Source organism: Ranitomeya variabilis, chromosome 2, assembly GCF_051348905.1.
Source record: "Ranitomeya variabilis isolate aRanVar5 chromosome 2, aRanVar5.hap1, whole genome shotgun sequence".
NCBI lineage: Eukaryota > Metazoa > Chordata > Amphibia > Anura > Dendrobatidae > Ranitomeya > Ranitomeya variabilis.
The window spans coordinates 204,160,430-204,169,474 of NC_135233.1; the positions used below are offsets into that span (position 1 = coordinate 204,160,430).

At 44.2% G+C, this 9,045-nt stretch overlaps 1 long non-coding RNA gene across 1 annotated transcript in view; it reads right to left on the reverse strand.

Moving 5' to 3' along the window:
• The window catches only part of LOC143809233 (uncharacterized), a 94,529-nt gene extending 86,954 nt beyond the window's left edge, over positions 1-7,575 (reverse strand). The window contains exon 1 of the long non-coding RNA XR_013222163.1: positions 7,459-7,575. This is a non-coding gene — a long non-coding RNA (uncharacterized LOC143809233). The remainder of the gene's footprint in view (positions 1-7,458) is intronic.
• Between the last annotated feature and the right edge of the window lie 1,470 nt (positions 7,576-9,045).

Below are 9,045 nucleotides of genomic sequence, written 5' to 3' on the forward strand. Positions count from 1 at the left end.
TATTACACACTGGTTTTCGGTGGCACACAATGAGAGACAGATGCCACACACAGCAATGGCACAGAGGCAGACTTGCCAATCTTTATCTCCCACTATTTAATTTTTTTTTACAGGGAGAATTTACAAAAAATAAAATTATGGCCCAGTATTACACACTGGTTTTCGGTGGCACACAATGAGAGACAGATGCCACACACAGCAATGGCACAGAGGCAGACTTGCCAATCTTTATCTCCCACTATTTAATTTTTTTTTTTCAGGGACAATAAAAAAAAAATAAAAAAAAATAAAGGACCAGTATTACACACTGGTTTTCGGTGGCACACAATGAGAGACAGATGCCACACACAGCAATGGCACAGAGGCAGACTTGCCAATCTTTATCTCCCACTATTTATTTTTTTTTTCAGGGAGAATTAAAAAAAAAAATTTTGGCCCAGTATTACACACTGGTTTTCGGTGGCACACAGTGAGAGACATATGCCACACACAGCACTGGCACAGAGGCAGACTTGCCAATCTTTATCTCTCACTATTTATTTATTTTTTTACAGGGAGAATTTACAAAAAAAAAATTATGGCCCAGTATTACACACTGGTTTTCGGTGGCACACAATGAGAGACAGATGCCACACACAGCAATGGCACAGAGGCAGACTTGCCAATCTTTATCTCCCACTATTTATTTATTTTTTTACAGGGAGAATTTACAAAAAAAAAAATTATGGCCCAGTATTACACACTGGTTTTCGGTGGCACACAATGAGAGACAGATGCCACACACAGCAATGGCACAGAGGCAGACTTGCCAATCTTTATCTCCCACTATTTAATTATTTTTTTTTCAGGGACAATAAAAAAAAAATAAAATAAAATAAAGGACCAGTATTACACACTGGTTTTCGGTGGCACACAATGAGAGACAGATGCCACACACAGCAATGGCACAGAGGCAGACTTGCCAATCTTTATCTCCCACTATTTTTTTTTTTTTTTCAGGGAGAATTAAAAAAAAATAATTATGGCCCAGTATTACACACTGGTTTTCGGTGGCACACAATGAGAGACAGATGCCACACACAGCACTGGCACAGAGGCAGACTTGCCAATCTTTATCTCCCTGCAGTAATCTCAGAAAAGTATGGCAGGCAGCTATAAAAAGGACTGCTGCACACAAAAGTGTGGACAAACAAACAAGATAGCTGTGCAGAAAGGAAGGAAGAACTGGATTTGTGCTTTGAAAAAAATCAGTTGGTTTGCACAGCGGCGTACACACACAGCAACGCAGCTATCAGGGAGCCTTCTAGGGCAGCCCAATGAGCTACACCGCTGAGGAAAAAAAAATGTAGCTTCCACTGTCCCTGCAAACAAAAGGTGGTGTTGGACAGTGGAAATCGCTTCAGCACAAGCGGTTTGGGGGTGAATGTACCCTGCAAAACACTATCCCTGCTTCTGACGAAGCGGCACCTCTCCCTACGCTCAGATCAGCAGCAGTAAGATGGCGGTCGGTGGGAACGCCCCTTTAAAGCCCCTGTGACACGGCAGAAAGCAAGCCAATCACTGCAATGCCCTTCTCTAAGATGGTGGGGACTGAGATCTATGTCATCACGCTGCCCACACTCTGCGTCCACCTTCATTGGCTGAGAAATGGCGCTTTAAGCGTCATTGAAACGCGACTTTGGCGCGAAAGTCGCGTACCGCATGGCCGACCCCACACAGGGATCGGGTTGGGTTTCATGAGACGCCGACTTTGCCAAAAGTCGTCGACTTATGAAAATGAACGATCTGTTTCGCTCAACCCTAATTATCATGACTTAGAACTTTTAATCCACCTGGTTATCTTCCCTCTAGACAAGATCTAAAGTAATTATATAGCGTTATATTAATTACCTGGCACTCAATCATGGGATAAAAGCCAAGCAAATGAGGAATAAAAATATTCACAAACAATATGACAAATTTTGTAGGTGAAAGTACACAAAAACTGATAAAGATTATAAAAGCTGAAACTCTTCTGAGGCCAAAGGTAATCTAGAAAAACCACAAGGTAAACAAACAGATGGGTGAATATGGCTTCAGTGCACAGCCAAATATTTTGTTGTGATATTTCCACAAAAAAGTCTGCTTAGCAGCTTGTTCAAATGCTGAGTACACCTTAATTTTATTATAATAATTTTTATTTATATAGCGCCAACATATTTCGCAGCACTTTACAATTAAGCGGGGACATATACAGACAAAGTCAATACAAGTTAAGACAATTTAAACAGTGACATTAGGAGTGAGGTCCCTGATCACAAGCTTACTATCTGCAAGGAAATGGGGGGACACAATAGGTGAAAAGTGCTTGTTATTTCAGGTCTGGCAATTATAATAAATAGGGATTTTCATATAAAGCTGCATGATCCGGTCATCAGCCCGTGTGTTTAAGTGCAATAGTCAAGTATCAAGTGCAGTTATCATGTGCATGGAGAGTGTGGAGACAGATGAATAGTAGGGTGCAGATTTAGAATAATATTTGGAAGGAGGGAACAGGGCAAAGTTAGTTTACTGAGTAGTTGATGTGGTAGGCTTGTTTGAAGAGATGGCTTTTTAGAGCGCGCTTGAATAAGTCGGGGCTAGGTATCAGCCTGATCGTCTGGGGAAGTGCATTCCAGAGAGCTGGCGCAGCACGAGAGAAGTCTTGGAGACGGAGGTGCGAGGTTCGGATTGCGGGGGATGTTAGCCTTAGGTCATTTGTAGAACGGAGGGCACGTGTAAGGCAATAGACAGAGATGAGAGAGGAGATATAAGGCGGTGCAGAACTGTGGAGGGCTTTGTGGGTGAGAGAGATGAGTTTATACTGGACCCTGTAGTGAATGGGTAGCCAGTGTAATGACTGGCACAAGATGGAGGCATCGGTGAAGCGGTTGGACAGAAATATGACCCTGGCTGCCGCATTCAAGATGGATTGGAGAGGAGAAAGTTTGGTAAGAGGGAGACCGATCAGAAGAGAGTTGCAGTAGTCCAGACGAGAATGAATAAGAGTGACAGTAAGAGTCTTAGCAGTTTCAAAGGTGAGAAAAGGTCGGATTCTGGAGATGTTTTTAAGATGTAGGTGACAAGAGCGAGTGAGTGATCGAATATAGGGAGTAAAGGAAAAATCGGTGTCGAATATGACCTGAAGACAGCGGGCATGCTGCTTGGGAGTTATGGTTGAACCCTCCAGGGTAATTTCGATGTTGGGAAGAGTGAGGTTAGTAGAAGGGAGAAACACAAGAAGTTCCGTTTTGGAGAGATTTAGTTTCATATAGAGGGAGGACATGATGTTAGAGACAGCAGACAGACAATCCTTGGTATTTTGAATTAGGGTAGGGTTGATGACAGGGGAAGAAGTGTATAATTGGGTGTCATCAGCATAGAGATGATACTGGAACCCAAATCTGCTGATTGTTTGTCCAATAGGGGCCGTGTATAGAGAGAAGAGGAGGGGGCCTAGGACTGAGCCCTGCGGAACCCCGATAGTAAGGGGATGAGGAGAGGAAGAGGAGCTGGTAAAGGATACAGTGATGGAGCGGTCAGAGAGGTAGGAGGAGAACCAGGAGAGGGCTGTGTCCTTGAGGCCTATGGAGCGGAGCATAGTGAGAAGGAGCTGGTGATCCACAGTGTCAAATGCGTCAGAGAGATCGAGGAGAATCAGCAGAGAGCAATGACCTTTGGATTTAGCTGTTATTAGATCATTAGAGACTTTAGTGAGGGCAGTTTCAGTGGAGTGTAAAGAGCGGAAACCAGATTGTAAGGGGTCGAGAAGAGAGTTATCCGAGAGATAGCGGATTAGACGGGAGTGGACCAAGCGTTCCAGGAGTTTAGAGATGAAGGAAAGGTTAGAGACAGGTCTGTAGTTAGCAGTGCAGTTCTGGTCCAGGGACGGCTTTTTAAGTAAAGGGGTTATGAGGGCATGTTTAAATGAGAAGGGAAAGATACCTGAAGAAAGAGAGAGGTTAAATATTTTAGTCAGGTGAGTGGTGACCACTGATGAGAGAGACTGCAGGAGAGGTGAAGGAATGGGGTCACTGTTGCAGGTTGTAGGCCGAGCAGAAGCGAGGAGTTTGGAAACTTCTTCTTCTGAGACAGGCTCAAAGATGTCTAGTGAGATTGAGGTGTGGCAGGGAAGGGGATCCAGGTACTGAGGAGATTGGGCTGAGATATTCTGATGGATGTGGTTGATTTTTTCTAGGAAGTAAGTGGCCAGATACTCACCACTGAGATTGGTGATGGAGGCCTGTTCTTTAGGTTTCAGGAGGGAGTTTAAGGTTTCAAAAAGTCGTTTTGGGTTGTTGGATAGTGAGGTGATGAGGGTGGTGAAGTAGGATTGTTTGGCCAGATAAAGGGCAGAGTTATAGGTTTTGAGCATGAACTTATAGTGGATGAAGTCTTCTGCTAAGAGAGACTTTCTCCACTGCCGCTCTGCACACCTTGAACAACGCTTAAGAAAGCGTGTTTGCATAGTGTGCCAGGGCTGCCACTGTCTGTGTCGGGTCTTTCTGCATGTAGAAGGTGCTGCTTCATCCAGGGCATTCTTCAGTGTATTATTGAAGTGTGACAATGCTAAGTCTGGACAGGAGAGGGAGGAGATGGGGGCTAAAGATGTGTGGAGATTGTCCATAAGCTGCTGGGTATTAATGGAACGTGTATTCCGATAAGTGTGGTAAGTGGGGGTGTCCTGACTGAGGAGACAATTATTGACAGAGAAGGAAAGAAGGTTGTGGTCCGAAAGCAGGAGAGGGGAGTTAGTAAAGTCGTGCAGCGATCCGGGATGGGAGAAAACCAGGTCCAGAGTATTCCCGTCCTCATGCGTAGGAGAATTAGTAAACTGTGAGAGGCCGAATGAAGAAGTTAGAGAAAGAAGATGAGTGGCAGATTGGGAGAAGGGATCATTGATGGGGATGTTAAAGTCTCCCATGATGAGGGTGGGGGTGTCACAGGATAGAAAGTGAGTAAGCCAGGTGGCAAAGTGGTCTAGAGACAGGCGGGAGGAGCCTGGAGGGCGGTAGCAACCGCCACCGGCAAGGAGAAGGGCTTAAAGAGTCTGACGGCATGGACTTCAAAGGAAGGAAATGTAATTGAGGGAACCGGGGGGATGACCTGGAAAGCACATTGTGATGAAAGGAGCAAACCAACACCCCCACCCGGTCTGTTTTCAGGTCTGGTGGTATGTGAAAGTTTCAGCCCACCAAACGAGAGAGCAGCAGCAGCGGTGGTGTCTGAATGCTGGATCCAGGTTTCTGTAATAGCCAGAAGGTTAAGGGAATTAGAGAGGAAAAGATCGTGAATGTAAGTTAGTTTGTTACACACAGACCGAGCATTCCAGAGTGCACATTGGAAAGCTATAGGAGAAGGCATGCACTGAATGTTAATAAGATTAGCAGGGTTTCTATATGCAGCTGGAGGAGAGTAATGTATGCTGGTGGAGGGTGGCCCAGGGTTCGGGGAGATATTCTGCAACTAGTAGAAGGAGAAAAAACAGAAAGAGCAGGTGGTGGGATGATTTGTATGAACATTTTGAGTGCTGCATTTGGCTGGTTTGGAGTGGGTAAGAAATGTCAGTAGAGCCTCAGAGTTATACATGGGTGAGGGGAGAAGGGAAGGGTGGATATAGAGAGAGTGCCCAGAATGTGTTAAAGGGCGGGCGAGTTGTGAGAAAGCAGAAGTAAAAACAAATAAGAAGCAGATTGATATGATCAATGCATAATGTAGTATGACTGACCAAGAAGCATGATTGTTTGAAAAACTTATGCACCTTACCTGTCTCCTGCCCTGTCCAACTGCCATTGTCTAACTGCCAAGCACTTGATACTGTTGCACTTAATATCTGTTGCACATGCGACCCCGCACGCGGGCTATCCCAGCCAGACTAAATATATATGAAAAGAAATGACTGCTAGCATCAGAAACCAAATGGCCACAATCAGCAATTAACCAATTAGCATAAGGCCAGAGCAGGGATTACTATGCAGGGTAAACAACCAATGGGGAGCAAGGCCATAAAACAGTGGGAAAAAAAAAAGATAGCTTTAAACACTTTGAATCAGAGACCAAAAGCAGAGAGAAAAAACAAACAACACAGGAGTGATGGAAAAATTACCATGAGCAAAGCTTGCTAAATATTGATCTGTTCACACTTGCAGTCAGCACACAAATGGATGCTGGAAAAATTACCTGTGTGAAGACCTTAGTACCTTTATAACCGTAAAGAGATTCTGTCACCAGTTTTTTAGTATCCCAACAATTTCCTCCATTTTTTTATGCTGTTTTGTGCATTTCTCAAATGATTACATTGCCTCCTGACTCCCCCTGAACACCTCAAAAAGATCATTAGTTTTGGTCCAGTGCTTTTCCTCCTCCCTCTCTGCTAGTAAAAGCCATTATCCGGCTCTGATTGATGAGGGTGATGCCTCCTGTGACAACCACATAGCTGAACGAAGTCTCGCATCTGTGCAGTAGTATCGCCGGCCGTTCAGGCGCACTTTGCTCTGCCCATTCCTTGTATGCATCTATAAGATTGTCTTCTCTTAATAATTACCCCCTTGTCCAGGGTATTGGGTGTCGCACCGCCAAACCAATGACTATCACCACAGGTTGTCTGCACAAGGGAGAGGCATTTATTTTACAGTGTCTTCCTACAGCTGTGGTATTGGGTCTCCATAGGTTTCACACCAATAACCCTATTATTTACTGGGAGAGTGGGGATATTGTTAAGTGGTCCTCCAACTGCCAATCCCTTAGTATTATCAGACCTCCTAAGGAAGTAGGTTCCACCTCCCAGGTTCCATGGTGTATGGCAGAGTTCACACAAGTGTTCTCTGAAGAGGCCTCCCAGAAATTACCTCCACATAGAACTTATGATTGTTCCATTCAGCTCATTGTGGGGCAAAGTTGCCTAAAGGCAGAATATTTAACCTGTTGGAACCCGAGAGGGAGCAGGGAGTGCAAGTGAGCAGGGAGTTGTTCTCTGGGGATGATTGAGAGTTATTCAACACCTGATCATTGTCCTCAGCATCAGCAGGGCTATTTAACCATGTTCCCAGCTCAGGGCTCAGGTCTTTGCTGTTTTTTGCAGTTCCTATGTGTTGTGGTGGTGAGTGGTGCTAGCGGTATTGGTTGCTCTCTTTCAGGTTTGGTCTTAGGGTTTGTTTCCCTTTCCCTTCCTGCAGCACTCCCAGGGTTTCTCGCAGAGGTATCCACCTGTTCTCGACTGGCTCTGGCTGCATCACCAGACACGAGCTGTGGGCGAAAGCGGGATTAGGAAGGGCTCTGCTAAACTTCTCCCCCCCATTTACTAGGAGCTGAGTGAAGAGTATCTCGGCCCTTTAATGCTCACTTAGCTTCAGCAGCTTACACCAAGTGCACCGGTGGCTGCACCTTTGCTGGTTTGGTATCAGCCTTGCTGGGTCTCTCTGCAATTGCGCATAACCATACCTTTGTCTGATCTCAACGATCTCCTGATTTCAGGTTCACCTGATTTTTACGTTTCTTCTTCTGTGATGAAGAACGTAACCAAACTTCTGCTTCCTTTTCCTTCTTATTTTGAAATTGTAACTCAGATTGTTGTTGCTTCAGCTGGACTGCTGGTATGATGTCATGAAACTTGAGCGACATGAAGTTCTCATTAATCATTACATCTCTGCTTATTGTGACCATGTTCATTTCTGGGGGAAGGATTCTATATCCTTTCTGGATTTTACTGTAGTCCAGCAGGATACCTTCTTTAGCATGAGATTCTCACTTGAAACATTTTTCTTTGGGAATTTGTACAAATTCTTTACTTACTATACTTTACTTCATAATATTCTTTTGTTGTAGTTCAGACTTCTTGCTGTTTCATTGCTTAAACTGAGTTTTCTCAGTGGATTACCTGGTAGTCTGCTTTGAATATAACAATCTGTTATCATTGCTTCTCCACAATACATTTTGTTGACAAATTTGCATCAAATAGCATACTTCTTCCTTTTTCACAAAGTATCCTGTTCCTTCTTTCCACTAGTAGTATAGTAAAAAGGAAAAAGTCAACTCACCTGCTTGGAGATCCGGTGCCTGGAAACCAGTAGTGCCACAGGAGGAAAATTGCGATCAGGTAAAGAAAAATCCAGCACCCAGAAAATCCATAAAAACAATCAATTTAGTAGATCCATAAAAAAACTGAATATTAAAAAATGTCACAACCCCATTTGGGGGATAAAGGATTGGCAATTGTGTTTCATACCAGCAGGTCTTTAATAGAGATAAGCAAATATTTCACTGTTCGATTAGGATTATGATCGCCGAATTTGCAATATTCGCCAATTAATTTGTTGAATATTCACCGAACATAACCGAACGCCATTCATATCAATGGGAGGCAAAACAAACGCATACCCAACACCTTATAGCGGCCACAAATGCTGCCAAAACATATCAAATGATGGACAGACACCAGGAAAGTGGCCTCAATTCACCCACAGTACTAATTGTAGCATGGCACTGCAGCAATCAGCCAGGCATGAGGTATCAGGGTCTGGGACAGCATTTACAGCTTTCAATTGAAATGTCACAGTAAGACGAGGTGGGTGAGGGATCAGTCTAGTCCTCCTGTACTAGGAGCCCTGATACCACATGCAACAGCTTAACCTGCTTTCATACTCAGCCACACTCAGTTGGCACAAATATGATATTAATTTCATAGCCTACTATTGGCAGAAAAATCTATGGATAGTAGCACGGGTAGTTGACTCCAAGGAAGTGTAGGTCTTAGGTCTTGGAGTAGAATTAGTATAGCGGGGACCGACACCTCTTCCACTAAAGCCAACCCAGCAGATGTAGACTGTAACGGGCAAGGTGGTGGAATCACTGTTCCGTATCCATGAGGAGGTGGTGTGTGAGAGGGAGACACTGAATGTCCTGTCTGTTAGATTCGAGGAGATCCAACAAAGATCCAAATCTGTAATGTCAACAGATCAGGAAGTCTGTAGTAAGATGTAAGTAAGGGTACCATTACACAAAACGATTTACCAACGATCACGACCAGCG